An 18,820-nucleotide genomic window follows, 5' to 3' on the forward strand; every position below is an offset into this window, starting at 1 on the left:
CTGGGTGATTATTTTTTTGAGCTATAACCAAAAAAAGAGCAAAAAAATTTGAAAAAAAAAAAGTTTTTCTTTGTTTCTATTATAACATTTTGCAAACAGGTCATTTTTCTCCTTCGCTGATCTGCGTTGATGAGGCTGCACTGATAGGCAGCACTGATGGGCACTGATGGGCACTGATGAGCTGGCACTGATGAGGCGGCACTGATGAGCTGGCACTGATATGCAACAATGATGGGCACTGATAAATGACACTGATGGGTGGCACTGACTGATAGCATTGCTGGGCACTGATGGGGGGCACTGCTTGGCAGCACTGATGGGGGGCACTGCTGGGCACAGGTGGGTGGCACTACTAGGCACTGCTGGGCACAGGTGGGTGGCACTGCTGGGCACTTGTTGGCAGCACTGATGGGCACTGGTGGGTGGCACTGCTGGGCACCGATCATCAGGGCACTTATCATCAGTGTCCTGATGATCGGTGCTGATCTGTCCTCTGACAATTGCCGGTTATCGGCAGTATTTTCCTCACGCTGTGACAGCGCAGCCGATATTCAGCAACTGCATTTACCGGTGATTTGCTGTGTCATTGGACACATCTGATCACGTGGTAAAAGGCCTCTGCGATTGGCCTTTTACAACATCACGTGATCAGCTGTGTCCTTAGGGCACAGCAATCACAGAGATCACCGGGTGCACACTCCCGGTGGCGAGCTGGAGGGCGTGTTCTGGGAGGAGGTCATATGACACCCTCCCAGGACTGGACAACCGTGCTGTAGCCGTCATTCGGCTATAGCGTGGTTGGTAAGTGGTTAAAATGAAGCCCATCCACTGGCACTTTGTCACCAATACGGGGCTTCTATCATCTTTTCGGGTTCTTTTGCTTTGGGTGTTTGAATGACTGAGCTGTGATGACATCATTTCCACACCTGCGCATGGGAGCCACAGTCATGGCACAACACTCTCAGATTGCAGTGCGCATGTATTGGTGACATCACTGGCTGCTACAAATGGAAATATCTCCTAAGCGAAGCACGTTTAGGAGATATTCCTTGTACCTACAGGTAAGCTTTGTTATAGGCTTACCTGTAGGTACCAGTGATCAGGCGGTGTTTGCTACTGCTTTAAAGTGCTTCTTTCATCAAAAAGCACATCACAAGTAGCTATTGCAGGGTCTGGTGGCATTTTACAAGGCCTGGTGGTTGTTTGCATGTTTTATAGATTTGTTGTTTGTAATATGGAATATTAAATACAGTTCTTGATATATTACATGCTTTTGCCTGTGTTTTCACTGTGATAAGGTCTTACCTGTGTTTCGCCGGAGAGTGGGGGGTCTACTGTTTCCAACAACAAGTCGTAAAGATAGGCAAGTAAGGAGACTTCCATTTGGACACCTGCTAGGCTAAATGTCACTAAATCTGGGACCATACGGAGTCCATTACAAAAAAACACAGGAAATTGTCTAAATGTTGAGCAACTTTAAAGCTGAAGTCTAGGAATCCATTCACTTTCTAAAATGTGCTGGCTTACTATGGGTTAAATCCAACAAGGTGCAAGTTACCTCCTGGACATACCTTTCTTTTATTTGCAAGTGACAGTTTTACTAAGTTCTGGGAGTACAGCTGATGCTATACTCCTGGTGCCTTGACAGGAGAAATGCTGATTTCTCACACAGTAGCGGCTCTGACTGCCCCTCCCCTCTGCTGTCAACTTTGTATTTTTTAATGAGTTCACATGATTGGGCAAAGGAGGGGAGTTTTAGGCAGAGGCTGCTTGCAACTTTGCAGCTGCTGGATCTGAGACCAACAGTGTGCCGTACGTGTAGTGATAGCTGGCTCCAGGTGCTCAGCAGCAATGTGCATTGTGATCTTTGCATCTTGTTGGACTGAACCCATAGTAATCTGGAACATTTTAGAAAATGTCAGAATTGTCATAGTTTGTGATGTTGTTCCAGATGAAGGCAAACCAACAAGTTAGTTGATTGAAATAAAGGATTGCAGTTTAATGCAAACCTAATAAAACATGCCAGCTGACATTATGTAAAGGAGTACTAATACCCCCCCCCCGTGCTGTCAGCAACCATGTAGTGGTCTCCAGCATGCAATATAGTTTGTAACTCCTATCAATCTTTGTGGTACTAGCTTTCTTCTTGGCATTCTAATAGTTACTTTGTATATGAAAAATCTTGAGGGCTGGGTATAGATATCAAGTTTAGGTTAGCAAACAAACATCTAAAATTTACAAAGTTAATTTCCCTTGTTTGCTTTGATTTTAAAACACAAGTCAGAATGGTTATGTGAAATGAATGTTTTTCCCCAGCCTGGTTCAGACTCTAGTGAGCAGCTGACCAATACAGCCATAGCTTACTACTTATAGTGACCCATGACATTTCTCTTACTGCCTTATCTAGTCGTAACTGTGCATTGAAGCGTTTGTATGCACCTTGTTGCACCGTCTGCCATGTTACAGCTTTCTAGCAATTCTTAGCTAGCAACTGTGAAAACTCGGTAAAAATCAACTTTACCTTAGTCATCCAATTCCCATTCTGTTTGGTCTATCTGGATACATTGACATTGTCTGTGCTTTCATGATTGGCTGGAAATATTTTTTTTTATTGGTAGCAGTCATCTAATAAAGAAAATCAATATTTTAGCCAATAGGAAAATGAAGTGGAAAGGGATGAGCTGAATGTGACATTTGAAAGCAACAAAGAACTTCATAAAGGACTTAAAGCTGAAGTTTAATCTGCTTTTATTTGCTTCCCCAAGCCTCCACTCCCATCAACATGCTAATCAAATGTTTAAAAATACCTTTTCTCTTTTAATGACATACCTTATTTTAGTTATTTTAATCACTGGGTTTCTGTACTTCTCTATGCAACAGACAGATCATGGCTGGTGGGAGGGACTGACATGATGCTGTACATAGCTTCCTGAAAACATCACAACACCCAGCCTCAATACTCCTCTCAAGATCCCTCAGCCTGAAATATATGTGGTGGGCAACCTTGGAAGGAGCTATATAAAGATCAAAATCCTTGATGGGCTGAGGTCGGTCTGAAGGAGTGAGTGCTACTAGGCAGACTGGATTTGCAGGTAGACTTCCCAAAATAATTCTCACATGTGAGGCTGAGCCTTCATAGTTGAAAGAACTGAAATCCTATGAAAGAGAGAGGGGTGAACCTTGGACAGTTGGGCTGTGGAGGAAAGAAAATGGGGGGGGGGGGCTAGCTCACAGTGTTCAATAAATAATACCTCCACTACAGGAGAGGTTCCTGTTCAACTGCACAATACTGAATGTGAGACTGGAGTTCAACTTTAACTTGTTTTGTACAACATACATTTTCAAAGATAATATCTGTACCCTGGTACTGTATGTGGACAAAAACCACCCTGTATAGTAAACCAGGGCACGTGACTTGGAACTGCATTTCATTGTGTGCAAAAAGAGAGCACTATATATATTTTCTTTGCCTTGTAGGACCCTTTTCTAAAGGCAATTCAAGAAAATGGTCATTTGAGTCCCCAAAACATTGCAATGCTATTCTGGGGCTTGCACACTTCTGTGAAGCTGTGACATTATAAGACATGCTGGCATTCTTTATGCAGCCATAAATTCAAGATGTTGTAATGAGTTTTTAAATATTAAGTTGACTGAATAGGGAACTGCAGGCAAACACCCTCAAAGTACTGTCTTAAGGATTTCTTTTACAATGCAGCTCATTAGTAAGAACTGGTCCTATTGAAAACAGAGTAACTTTTCATAACCATGCACTTTGATTTTGTTAGAATAATCAGCAAAATGCCTGACACACTACATAGGCATAGGTCCATATGAGAGCATAAACCTTAAAAGTCAAAGTGCTGTACGTAATTCTGAAATCTCGCCCCAAGCCCATACAGTGTCCTCCATCATACCATGTACAAATGAATGTGTCCATGTGCCCATGTGGACTTTCCAGTGGAATGAATTGAATACCTAGCCTTAACTTCAAGTGAATACAGCTTGGCACATAGCCTGAACAAAGCTGTGGCATGGGGCCAAGATCTTGTAAAAAAGTCCAGATCTTAAGGTCCACCCAATCTGGCATGCTTCCGATCTGTTATGAACGGACATACATGTTGGGTCAGAAAACATGGTCTGACACAAAGAACTAAGGTATTGCTGCATGTTATTCTTAGAACATTTGTGGAACCATGAAAATATTATGGACAGCAGAGTGGCTAAGTGGTTAGCACTTCTGCCTAGCAGTACTAGGGTTGTTGGTTTGGATCCCAGCCATGGCTCTATCCGCCTGGAGTTTGCATGTTCTCCCTGTCTCTGCAAGGGTTTTCTTCCACACTCCAAAGACGTTCTGATAGGTAAATTGGCCCTAGTAATGTGAATGTATGAATGTGAGTTAGGAACCTTAGATTGTAAGATCCTTGAGTGCTGGGAATGATGGGTATATACAAAATATATGTAAAGCACTGTGTAAATTGATGGCACGATATACATAAGTACCTGTAATAAATAAATGTGAGTATCTTATAAAGGTGATGTTTTAAGGAAGTTCAGTCATTTATTATGAAATAAACATACACAATTATACCTATTTTTAAATGTCACCGATTTCATATACCTTGCTGTCTTCAATTGCATTGATTGCATCTTTAGTAGAGACAACAATAGGAAAGAGAAAAAAACTCATGCAGAGGATACAATCTTTTTGGCGTTTTTTATTTGTATGTTGATGCCACTATAACACAAAGCCATTTTAATTTACTCACTGGGAAGGTCAGGTCGGTAAACCAAGATGCTTCCACAGACAGCCTAAAAATTGCTTGTGTAGTACAGCAGTATACTTTGCCTGTGCCCACAGATAGTTTTACAGCGATAGCTCAGGGCACTGCATTTCTCACATATTTCTGAGGATTTATTTAGCTTGTTGGCTGAATCAAGTCTATTTGTCAGAGTGGGACACTACCCCCTCCCTTTACAGACATGGGTTGCCTACCATATCATCACTAGTCCTTTGTTACTAGGCTCCTCGTTCAACATTTGGATCCCACGACATAGCTCTGGTAATTTAGGGGGATGAACATTTGCAGTTTTAACTGTGTTCGGGCACATTTCACAACGTTGGTTGGGGCTTGTTTGTGTAGTGTGAGTGCTCCAAACCATGCCTAGGAATGGTTAAGAACACCATACCACTTTGAAGAGGTTGTCCTGGGCCTCGTTCACTTATGGTCTTGTACAGTTTGCTTTAGTGTGAACACAAACTGAGCCAGAGCACAGGACCTTCCATAGATGACTGTGAGTCTAGAAGCAGGCATCACTATGATCTGGTTGGCAGAGTTGATAATAAGTGTGCCCGGGAACACTTGCTTATAGCCCAGTGTGAGTGCAGACCAGTGGGGGAGTGGGTGGCAGTAAAACTTGGTTAAGACATGGTTTAGTTGTGACATGTCCAGTGTGAGTGCAGCCTTAGCCTAGGTTTAGTCTGGATGTGATGCAATGCGGTGTGATTTACATGCAGTTTGGAGTGCGAGTGGAGTGAGAATTTGCGGTGCGATTTGTGCTTTACAGCTGTGATTCTAATGCGATTTTAATGTGATTCTGTAAAGAGAAGAGGAAAAGTAAAATCTAGAAAAAGTACTGCTGGATTTGCATCACATTTGAACAGAGATACAATTTGAAGTCTATAGAGCTTAAAATTACACCATACCACACTGAACACTGCATTTTTTATCTGCTTCAGAATTGCACCACATAGATGTGAACGGCCTTCATAGAAAATAATGCTATTTCTCATGACCAGCAAATATATGCATTTTGGAATGCATCTCAGCCAGATCATCAGATTCTGTTCAGTGTGAACCAGGACTTAGTCTTAGCACAGCTCGGGCAAATTGACCCAAGCTTGATTCTGGAAAATTGGCTGTGCACATGATTTTGATGAACTGGCGTTATTAATTGTCCTGATGGCTTTGTCCTGAGCACAGATCTGGTATCTAAGTTTTGATTTTCAGTCTTCTGCTTTAGCTTTCTGCTGGGTTCTTTTATCGTAGTTGAATCTTACATAACAGTCCTATTAAAGCAATTGCAAAAGTATTTTTTTAAATAAAATAATAAGCATGTTTCGTACCTGCTAAATTATATTTATTTTAGCTTTGACTGGAGCTCCACTTTAAATCAGTTTCTTATTTGAAAGCATTTGTATTAATCTCTGCTTTTCTTTGTTGTGAGGTAGGCACCCAAGCTTAAATCCTGCCCTTGGCTATCGGCCTCAGACAAATGTTTAATTCTAAAGACTCAGGAGGCCCCAACAGATAAAGAAAGAGGTCTTGTTTAACTGGGGAACCCATGACATCATGCAAAAAAAAAAATATTTTTTGCATCCAGTAAGCCTGTATCTTAGGGCAGGACCAGAGCAGGTGGAAAAAGGAGCCAGGGGCCCCTTCACTATAATGGGTTATAAGAAGGTTTATATGTTGCTAAACAAATTGGCATCAAGTATAAATAGATGGGTGAGCTTACCATTACATTTCAGGGAGGCTAAACAGTTGCTGGGTAGAACCTCTTCCCAAGACTCATCATCAACGGGACCCAAATCAGCTTCCTACAAAGTATTTCTATTATAGGCCTGGACTGCTGGTGTGGAGTTCTGGAAGGTTGAATAGCATCCCATAGTCATTTATTTGGGGGAAGCTCTAACCATAACAGCAGCCAGTTACCTGCAAGCACAGGTAATGTGGACCCAAACTGACAGATCTGAAAAGGATTTGAGTTGCCCACCAGTTAGGATTTGAGCTAAATGAGTGGTATCACGTCTAAGCCAGAGATCAGGTTGTGGCACCAAACAAAGCTCAGGCACACATCCATTCTGCCAAAGTGGAGTGTGACTACTAACCTCCAGAATACCTACTCTTCCTTACACAATCAAAAAAAAAAAAGTTTTGCCTTTAGTTCTATTTGAAGTCTTGAAAGGCCAGGGCCTCCAAATCCTTTGGATGTTTCCGAGTGGATCGGTCTGCGTCCAATGATACCTTGGATAAGAGGTTTAAGTAGAGAATCTTATACTTTAAAATATTTAGAGGGGAAAATAGATCAGAAAGGGCAAAAGAATATACTGTAAAGGATTTTGGGGAGAAGAATCATTTTAACAAAGTTAATAAGTCTCATGACAAGTGTTAATATCGTCAATGAAAAAATGTATGTCATAATTTTCATCAGCTGCATATTTCCAATGACAAAAACAAAATTAAAATTAGCCCACATTTTAATGATGAAATCTATGACGAAAATCAATTACATTTTAATCAATGATCAAAAATGGAATGAAAAGGGAGGGAGGGACATTTACCCATGTGAACTTCTGGTTTCCTTGGAGCTCCTATAAAGCCTGCAAGTGCGTTCTCTCCCAGCAAGCAAGGTAGTGTGCTTAGTGGTGTGGCGTGCTTAGCACTGAGCAGCATTACAGGCCTCCTCAGACAACTGTCCAGAGCACTGTGCATTACAGGCCTCCAGAGAGACCTGACTCATAACTGTCCAGAGCACTGTATATTGCAGGCCTCCTCAGACCACCCAGGGCACTGTGCATTACAAGCCTCCTCAGACCTCCAAGAGCAATGTAAATTACAGGCCTCCCTAAGTGCTGACAGTCCCAACCGTCCAGAGGACTAATGCATTATAATTTAGCTATTCTCATTAAATTTTAGTCGACTAAAATGATTTTATTCCACTAAAATGTAAGATGTTTTAGTTGACTAAAATGTACTGCAGATTTTAGTCGACTTAATATAACTAAAACAATTGCATTTTAGTCAAAATACAATGACTAAAACTAAATCGAAATGTGATGCCAAAATTAACACTGCTCATGACTGAGTCAACATATTTAAAGTATAACTATAGGAAAAATGTTACGTTTTCATTTTGGATAGAGTCAGGGAGAGTTATAACCCCTGTAAGCTTTATTGTTGTCCTATTTGTCCCGATGGGGAGATTTCCTTCACTTCCTGTCCCATGGCCAAAACAAGAAGTGAAAGGAAATTCCTGCAAATTAAGGGAATGTCTAATATCCCCAATGGAAAAATGTGGGATTTTCTTTTACTTTCACTTTCAATGATAATGGTAAACAAGATAAAAAGGATGAATCTTCCTGACAGCAACACAACCTGACAGGTGTTCCAATCCCTCTCCACTGTATCCAAAAAAAAAAAAAAAGTTTTGCCTTTAGTTACACTTTAAAACAACATAATCCTTGACTAGCTTAAATCATTTCTCAATAGCTTGTGAGAGGAAGATAGAGTAACTGCATTGAGCCACTAAAAACTCCATCTGGTGGTTTATGTACACATTTATATAGTACAATAACAAAAAATAAGTAAACTAGTAATAAATGACTTTAAAGTAAACTGTGCTATAATAAATCAAATACTGTATGTCCACTATTCTTTTCCCTTTGCATCAAATTGACTGCAGCCTAATTTACTTTCTTTTCATTTTCCAGATATTAGATGTGTTCTCTATGAAGGACATTTAATAGTTATTTTTGAATTATGATATATTTAGGATTCTTCAACTAATATGAAGTAAACTAAAGTATCTCTGAGCATAGTAGATTACATTTAAGCAGCAAAACAGCAAACCCCAATTGCTAACTGAAATTACCTGTACGTTTACCCAAAATAATTGCTATGTACCTTTTACTGATCCTTTATTCAACAGTCACGTGACAGCCCAGACTCCTTTTCTCCCTCTTCCCCAAAGGGCTACATTTATGAAGAACTTTGTTACACACCATATAAGGAATCATCATTTTTGGGGCAACATACACTTTAGCTAATGTACAGTACTATAATGAGTGCATTTTATGGTTGGATGCTAAATGAAACCTGTACTAAGAAAGATATGGAGGCCGCCATTGTTGAGCCTTCCTTCTGCAAATGCTAGTTGCCTGGCTGTCTCCGGTCTCAGTTTGTTAGCTATGTAAAGCAAATGTGCAGCCATTGAAGTCAGAGTAAATCAGAATTCCACATATGCAATCTAATTTTGGGTCATTGACTGCATTTGAGCCAATAGATCAGCAAGACAGCCAGAAAAAAATATATTTTTTCGAAGGAGAGGTTAATAGCGGCAAGCTATGTTTTTATTTCAAAACATGTTTTTTTTTAAAAATACTGGTTAGGAAGAAATCGGTTAAGTTACTGGTACATCCATCTTTGCAAGCACCAGGGATAAGTGTAAAACCAGTTGCTCTGTATTCTAATTAATTTTTGAAGTGTCATACTGTGCACTGTAATTGTTTGTTTAATAAACTGAGTACATAAGACATATAAGGGGAACACATATCAAATCAAATATCAAAAGCAGCAGAGCACAGTAGAAAGAAAAATCAAAGTGAATATCACCAGGAGTCTAATATACACGATGCATGGGATGGCAAAGACAACGTAAAGTGAAACTATGCACCATTTTAATCCGTAATATTATAAAAGCCAAGTTAGAGTTTTGTTTTCTCTGCACAGTTTCACTTTTTAATTGAGGATAAAGTTTTAAGGGAAAGTTTTGTTTTGCCACTGGTGGATTCTGCCTCCAGCAGTGATTTCTCTTCCATCTTTCTTTCTTTTATTCCCTACCTCTTCCCCAGCAAGTCTCCAAGAACGCTATCTCTTGAAATTTAATCCCTTTAGAACACCTATTGCTCTGCAGTCCTTCTGGCCAGATCATGTCCTCAAAGGTAGATGAAATTCCCTAGATACATCCCAATATTTTCTATTTTATGCTGTTCTCTCTGTTACTTCCTTATCCTCTTTACACATATCCCCCCTGGCAGCTTACAAACCTGGGCAGCTCACCTTAATCCCTGACAACTCTAGCAACACCTCTACCGCCCACAGGTCTTCTCCTGCAAACACTCAAACACTCTTCTTCTGGCTGGCTCTTGTAAAACAACATTGAAGTTTGGTTTAAAAAAAGAAATAAAAATCATATATATATATATATATATATATATATATATATATATATATATATAGTTAGGTCCATATATATTTGGACACAGGCACAATTTTAGTTGGAGATGGGCTGAAGTGCACCCTCTCAGGTTACATTTGAGGATATGTACATCCAAATTTGAGGAAGGGTTTAGGAATTACAGCTCTTAAGAGTAGCCACCCACCCCCCTTTTTTTTTTCAAGGGACCAAAAGTAATTGAACAGTTGAATCAAAAGCTGTTTCATGGCCAGATGTGGGCTACTTCTTCGTTATTTCTATATCAATTAAGCAGGTAAAAGGTCTGGAGTTGATTCTAAGTGTGGTATTTGCATTTGGAATCTGTTGCTGTGAACCTACATCATGCATTTAAAGGAGCTGCCCATGCAAGTGAAACAGGCCATTATAAGGCTTCAAAAACAAAACAAATCCATCAGAGAGATAGCAGCAACATTAGGAGTGGCCAACTCAACAGTTTGGTACATTCTGAGGAAAGAAGAACGCACTGGTGCAACATAAAAAGGCATGGACGTCCACGGAAGACAACAGTGGTGGATGATCGCAGGATCCTCTCTATGGTAAAGAAAAACCCATTAACAACATCCAGACAAGTGAGGGACACTCTCCAGGAGGTGGGTGTATCATTGGCAAAGTCTACAATCAAGAAAAGACTTCACGAGAGCAAATATAGAGGGTTCACCACAAGGTGCAAACCATTCATAAGCCTAAACAATAGAAAAGCCAGATTAGAGTTTGCTAAAAAAAAAATCTAAATAGCCAGACCAGTTTTGGAAAAGCATTCTTTGGACGGATGAAACTAAGATTAATCTGTAGCAGAATGACTGGAAGAAAAAAGTGTGGAGAAGGCTTGGAACAGCTCATGATCCAAAGCACACAACGTCATCTGTAAAAATGGTGGAGGCAGTGTGATGGCATGGGCATGCATGGCTTCCAGTGGCACTGGGTCAGCCTAGGCTAGCTCTAGGCTGGTGGTGGTCGCCTCAGAGAAAACCTATAGCCCTGTCATGGCCCACCCTCAACAGACATCCCCCTGTTTACTTCACTTTCCCTACTGACTCATGCCACCCCTTTCCACACACTCACCAGCTTCCTCACATCCTCCACTGACATATATTTCCCCGACCACCTCATGCCTCCACCGAGAGATAGCTTCCCCAGGACAAAAACAGTTCCTTATTTGTAATATCCCTAACCCTTCTGATTGTGAAATTGACACACATTTGTTAAAATGATAAAACTAAAAGTGCTGCATATCTGCAAACTCCAGAATGTGCCAGCTATTACCAGTATTAGTCAGAAATGTCTCATATGTTCCCCTTTCTGATTTATATTAATTTTCATATGAGAGCCCAACTTTACCCAATGTCGTTATTAAGCTTATTCCATGTACATGCATATAATCCTAGTGCTGTCTTGACCTACCACTGCCAAATACACCTGAACTCCAAAAACGTTCAGAGTTATTGTTTGCTTATGCACTCCTGGTGATTTTACGTTAAAGTCATAGGGTTGCATTCCATTAATTATTTTCTAAGTCCTTTCAAGATAAAACCTTTTCTCTACTGAAATTTGTAAATACCTTAATATATCACTCACATTGAATGCACTTCCCAAAACAATGTTTACCTAGTTTGTGATGTTAAAATATATACAGTATATACCCTGACTCTAATTCTCATGTCTCACACCACCTTGCTGTGCCCACTGATCACCTGTGAATGCCAATTTGTGTAAACCTATTTATACAAAAGAGAATGTGTTTCGGATATATTATGCCATATTAATAAGCTAGCTTGTCTTTATTTTATTATATGATATAAATTATACAAATGCTAGACAAAAATACTGTAAAATATTGAAAACTTTTGCTTGGTGAGAGTGTGTTTGTCTTACAACAAATGACAGATCGTTGTGATGCTTGGGTGAATGTGATGGCACATAATCTGTGCTGAGTAACTGATGATCCTGCACAGTTTCATAGCATTCTGCCTACAGTGTAAAATGACCCATCTATTTTTGCAGACAGTCTGATTGTCAAACTATTTAACCATTTCAGCTCTCACATCTGTACACCCCCTATGAACCAGAAACATTTTTACATTTCTACTATTTGACTGTTCATTCAACAACTTTATCATTACAAAGTACTGCATGTCATTTTTTAAGAACAAACAAAACTTTATTTTGGTGATATCTTGCAAAAAAAACATTTTTTTAAGCAAACCATACAACATTCTTTTTTCTACTATGATTAGTACCAGTTTTGACAAAAAGTATACATTAAATTCTATAATTTGTCCTTTTTAAAATGACACTAAAACTATTATTCTGATACAAAGCATTCCACAGCTATTTACAAATGAAATAAATTATTTTTTTTTTATTTTACTCACACAAAAAAGCTAGCACAATTTAAAAGGACAAACATGTTTAAATATTAATCCCTGGAAAAATACAAATAAACAAAATAAATAAATAATAAGATCAGCAGTAAGATTCAAGAGAAGGGGAGAAAGAGTTAACTGGGGTAAATGTATAAATAAAAAACATTGGATAAATGTGGGAAGCATTTGCTTATCCTGTTTGAATTTTGACAGAACTTTGCTAATACAGTGATTTGCTGTGGATGTCAGCTTCATGTAGTTTTCATAATACAGTCTATTTTCTGATCAAGGTATTTCAGAAAAATACTATTATTTTACAGTTATGGCCACTAAATGGAGGTGGTTGGTCATAGGAAATCATTGTATTAGTCAAAGTACAGCATACATGCACTTTAATGCTAGTAGAGGGGCAGTCTGTCTAGTGCTCATGCATGCACATTTGGCCAGTAAAGTTTGCATTTTTATGTTATGATCAATGTAAAGAATAGTTGTTCCATGGTCAGGTCACCCCACCACCAACTCATGTCTATGAGCACCTTAGGGTAAGGCCCCTCTCAGACGGATCCCCTTGTGTCTTTTGTTAGTGGACTGGATTGGACCCGGAGGAGGACAGGAATAAATGGACACCTGAAATACTGACCCAACATAAGGGGCTTTAGGGGGGAAAGCGTCTTACACACAGCTGACTTGCTGTCATTTAAAGTGTTTGCATTAATGTCAGTGACCTGGTTGGGGAGATTTCACCTTACTTCCTGTCCCCGTGACAGCATGGTATGAAATGAGGGGAGCATTTGTCATTGGCACAGTAAGGTAGAAACAACAGATTAACCAGCCAGAGCCTATCCTGTTTTGTTGCATGTCCCCACTGGAGAGAAATCCCATGACTTCCTGTTCTGACAGGAAGTAAAGAAACTTTTATCCATTGGAAATACATACCACTATAAAAATATCACAGGGTATATCCCTTCTCTACTTTGTCTAAACTTAAAATAAAACATGTTTTTGGAGTAATTGGGCTTTAATTTTATAGAACAATATTTCTGATCATTTCTAGTAAGCCGTCTTCAACCCAATGTGTTTGCCATCAGAGTATTGGACTTCAGGATTAGTTTAACACATTTACAGTATATATGTCTCAATGCTTATCCAGTCATGCTTTCCTTTGTGAATATATATACGTAAATGATAACATTAATTCTTCTACATCAATGTGTTAGGTTTACCAGCCCTTTAAGGGGATGGAGTCCCTAGTAGAGGGTTTCTCAATCAAGATTCCTCCAGAAGTTACTAGGGGTTTGTTGAGCAATGAGCAATGTCTGCTTCTCAGATAAGTTCCCACTAACACCATTTATCTTATTAGCTATCTTTAAAGGGGTAGTTCTTTCCAATGACCACAAGTGTTAGGAACATTTTTCCCACTGACTTCACACTAATGTATCATGAGTTTTAGGTAGAGTCATTATTAACAGGGGTTCCCTTAGACCAGAAAGTTATTTCAAGGGTTCCTCAGGATTGAAAAAGTCTAAAAAGTTTGACGCAGTATGTTCTTTCTCCATGTTAAGGTCATAAGTGTTTGCTTTGATTTCTTTCAGTGGTAGTATTTTTAAGGAATGTGAATAACCCTGTTTGTGGTTTACATCTCCTGCCAGTCAGCTTTGTGTCCCAAGGTAATGATGAGAGTATTTTCTGAAGACTGGGCTCTATGTAATACTGGTCAATACAACTTATGAATACAGAGCAAAAATGTGCTTGATGGAAGTGCACTGGCACAGAATCCATAAATCACAAAGAAACAGTAGGTGACAGGTCAGAAAAACAGCAGCCAATAATGGTTACCAGAAAAGACGGCAGTATTAATGCTTTGTAGATTACTACGAGATCAGGTCTCCTTTAATCATGAAATGCTTCAACTGTTAAAGATAAAGGGAAAATAAGATGATGTTTATTCTTTTCATGTACCGCTTCAGATGAAAGATGGAAAAAAAATAGTTCTCAGCTATCCATTATATGTACAAATCTGTTAAATGTCAATATTTGAAGTTGGAATCCTAAAATCTACACCTGCTACCGGTTTAAGTGCAACAGTGTTGGTTAATTAACTAAATAAAATCAGTTCCAGATTAAGAAACAATTATGTGGAATATGCAAATATAATTTTAGAGCTTTGATTAAAAAATATATGCTTGATTTGTCATACGATTTAACAGTGCCTAGCTAAAAATAGTTATTGGGTGTACAGCAGAGTGTATGCATGTGTGAATGTTAGGGGAAGCTTTTTAGTAATTTGTGTTACATACAAAGTATACAACAGTGTATAGAATGGTCTGTGTTTCTCAAGACAACACAAACTGAGAATATCAAATTGCTAATTTGTAGCTAAAATAAGTTACATTTATACTACCTCTCAGTATAAAGAGTGACTTCATTAACCAGTAGCAAATCCCATTGGACAAAAGGGAGCATGCTTGAACCTGCGGCCAGAAAATTTAGTTGCTATATGCATTATACAATAACCTCGATTTTACAGTGTTCTGGAGCATTGTGCATACTGATGTGTAGACACCTGAAGGTGTCTGTAATATAATAGAGGTGTCAGTTTTCTTTTCAGTATGGACCCATAAAGTAACCACCTAAGCTGGCCTACCCATTAAAGACAACTCTGGGCCAACAAAAAAAATACCCTTGCAGTGGACTTCCCCACACTGCAAGAGGTAAATGCTCTGTAATTTCAGGGGTTTGCAGAAAAGGCTGCATTACTTGCCCAGTAGCCTCCTCTCTATTCTCAGTAGCATGCCCACCTCCCACCACATACAATAAAGGGTTACTAGCCCTGTATTGTCCATGATGATGCCAAGGGGCTATCCACAGACTGCAGCTTCAGGGAGAGAAACCGGCTGGAGCAGGGAGTCTGGTAAATAATACAACCTTTTCCAGCACTCCCTAAACACAATGAGCGTTTAATCCTTGCAGTGCTTGGGACCCCACTGCAAAGGTTATTTTTTTCTGCCTAGAGTTGGGCTAATTCTAACCAGAAATTATGTCATAGTCAAATGTTACATATAAAAAAAGGAGCAGGTATAGTCTTAAACTTATTTTCAAGGCTTTATATTTGCTTCTTTGATGTAAAGACTGTTGTTTACAGACAGGAAAAGATCAAACTCACAGCTACATACATAAAGTGACTAACTAATCCCAACAAGCCTTCACCCGCTATAAATCTGCCTTCCGCACCTACACCTCCTCCCTCCATGCTGCCAAACAGGCCTACTTCTTGAGCCTCATCAAGGCCCTCTCCTCCAATCCTCGCCGACTCTTCTCTGCCTTCAGTTCTCTACTCTCTCCACCCCCACCTCCACCCAGCACCTCACTCACTGCCCTTGAGATTGCCAATGACTTCAAAAACAAGATTGACACAATTCGCAAGGACATTGCCGCAACTCACACGCCCTATCAACCCGTCCCCTCTCACACAGCTACCCCCTTATCCCCCCTCCCCCTCGACATAACCCGCAGGGACTTTGTCGCTGCTCAAACTCTCTCCAACCCCCTTCACCCTCACTCAGCTACCCCCTCATCACCCCTCTCCCACGGCCCCACCACTGCTCTGACCTCCTCTTCCACCCCACCCTACATTTCTCATACTGAAGCTCCCCCCACACTCCGCACCTTTGACCTTACTACCATCGAGGAAGTCTCCAAGATCCTCTCTGATGCCCGCCTCACCACCTGCCCCCTTGACCCTATCCCCTCACAACTCCTACGACCTTCCTCCTCCTCCATCCTATGCTCCCTCACCCACATCTTCAATCTCTCCCTCTCCTCAGGCACTTTCCCCTCCCCTCTGAAACATGCACACATCACCCCCATACTTAAAAAGCCCTCCCTGGACCCCAATGACCCGAACAACCTCAGACCCATCTCCCTGCTCCCATTTACATCTAAACTCCTCGAGCGCCTAGTCTACGCCTGCCTATGCTCTCACCTCAACGACAACAACCTCCTCGATCCCCTACAGTCCGGTTTCCATCCCCTACACTCCACCGAAACTGCCTTACTCAAACTCTCCAACGACCTGCTAACCGCCAAAGCTAATAGCCACTATTCAGTGCTCCTACTCCTTGACCTCTCTGCGGCCTTCGACACAGTCGACCACCCCCTCCTCCTCAAAAAACTACACTCCCTCGGCCTCAGAGATTCTGCTCTCTCCTGGCTCTCATCCTACCTGTCACAACGCTCCTTCAGCGTTACCTATAATGCTACCACCTCCCCCTCACTCCCCCTCTCTGTTGGGGTCCCTCAAGGCTCTGTCCTCGGGCCCCTTCTCTTCTCCATCTATACCTCCTCCCTTGGCCAACTCATACACTCTCACGGCTTCAACTACCACCTCTATGCCGACGACACACAAATCTATCTCTCAACCCCCCACCTCACCCCCTTGGTCTCAGCCTGAATCACACACCTACTGAGCGACATATCAGACTGGATGTCGCTCCACTTCCTTAAATTGAACCTCTCCAAAACCGAGTTTCTTGTCTTCCCCCTAGCCCGGACACCACCCCCCATTGATTTCTCCGTCACGTCCAACAACGCTACCATCAAACCCGCCCTGCAGGCCAGAGTACTGGGTGTCATTCTGGACTCCAACCTATCCTTCCAGCCCCAAGTCCAATCTTTAACAAACTCGTGCAGACTCCACCTCCGCAACATCGCCAAAATCCGCACGTTCCTAACCCCAGAAACCACTAAACAGCTCATCCACTCCCTCATCATATCACGACTCGACTACTGCAACTCCCTCCTCACTGGCCTGCCTCGCCGCTGGCTATCCCTGCTTCAGTTGATCCTGAATACGGCTGCCAGACTCATTCACCTTTCCAACCGCTCTGTCTCCGCCACCCCCCTCTGCCAATCCCTCCACTGGCTTCCGATTGCGCAACGGATCAAATTCAAAATCCTAACGCTGACGTACAAAGCTGTCCACCTTACTGCCCCGAACTACATCACTGACCTAATATCCAAGTACCGCCCAGCACGCACACTCCGCTCCTCACAAGACCTCCTTCTCTCTAGTTCCCTGGTCTCCTCCTCCCATGCCCGCCTCCAGGACTTCTCCAGGGTGTCACCCATCCTCTGGAACTCCCTGCCCCAACCCATCAGATTATCACCTACTCTCCTCTCCTTTAGGCGCACCCTGAAAACCCATCTCTTCAGGGAAGCCTACCCCACCCCCTGCTAACTTGCCGACCTCCTCCACTCTTCCTACCACTCCATCCCCCACAGCTATCTCCTCCTGTGCCACCACCCCCTCCCTCCTAGATTGTAAGCTCGAAAGAGCAGGGCCCTCGATCCCCTCATGTTTTGCATTGTATTGGTATTGTTCTGTCACATGTTCTGTCCCCCTTTGTAATGTACAGCGCTGAGCGAACTATTGGCGCTTTATAAATACTGTATAATAATGTATAATAATAACTCATATATTATCTATCACCTCAGTCTGGTGTTTCAATCAAACAAACAGGCGGCTTCTGATCTGCTATCTTTTTAGGTTTCTTTTGTAATATATTAAATGTATTCACAAAACAAACATTGCCTATAACTAGTGAAAAATAATAACAGATATAAAACAACAGTTGTGAATTTAAAAACCCAACTATAATAATTTTGGCCTAAAATGATTATAGTGTACAGTAAAATAGCTGAAGAACAATTTTTGGTGGATTTTAGCATGTGCTCAACTTTTCAGATGGAGACCAATCAAGCCATGCAGAAAAAAAGCCAAGCTGTGAACCTTTCAGGACTTCTTCCTCAAAGTATAACTAAAGGCAAAACTTTCTTTTTTAGCTTTGGATATGGTGGAGAGGTGTTGGAACACCTGTCAGCCTTTAGTACTGTTTGTGCCCCCATTAGGGAGATTCAACCTCTGTATTTGTGCTGTTTACCTTTATCATTGAAAGTGAAAGTAAAAGAAAACCCCACATTTTGGGTTGTCCCCAGAAAAGTGATAGAGAGGGAATCCAATGGGGACATGAGTTCTGGAGACCTAGGGGTCCCCAGGGAATAACCTTAATTTGCAGTGATTTCCTCTAATTTCTTTTTTGGCTTTGGAACAGGAAATTAATTGAAATCTCACAATGGGACACAGATGGTAAAAAAAAAATTGACAGGGCTTATAACCCTCCCTTGCTCTATCCAAAATGGGACAAAACGTTTTGTCTATAGTTCTACTTTAATTACCACCTAACCCATAAGGGCTTCTGCAAATACCTCAGAATCAAAACAGGTTCAACTTTGCAAACTCCCCACAATAAAATCCTGGGAAACAAAACTCAATTTCTCTATAACCATTGAACAATGGAATATTGCAATCAGGAAACCCCTTAAAGCTTCAAGTGCATATTCCATTGGGAATCAGTGCACAAATTACTACACACCCCAGCGAC

At 41.0% G+C, this 18,820-nt stretch overlaps 1 protein-coding gene across 3 annotated transcripts in view; it reads left to right on the forward strand.

The window, feature by feature from the left end:
- Nucleotides 1–18,820, forward strand: part of ARHGAP24 (Rho GTPase activating protein 24) — a 1,010,562-nt gene that overhangs the window by 335,011 nt on the left and 656,731 nt on the right. The gene's annotated exons all lie outside the window — the stretch shown is intronic.

This window comes from Staurois parvus, unplaced genomic scaffold (assembly GCF_062004578.1).
Source record: "Staurois parvus isolate SC_StPar_1 unplaced genomic scaffold, SC_StPar_1.0 ptg000091l, whole genome shotgun sequence".
Lineage (NCBI taxonomy): Eukaryota > Metazoa > Chordata > Amphibia > Anura > Ranidae > Staurois > Staurois parvus.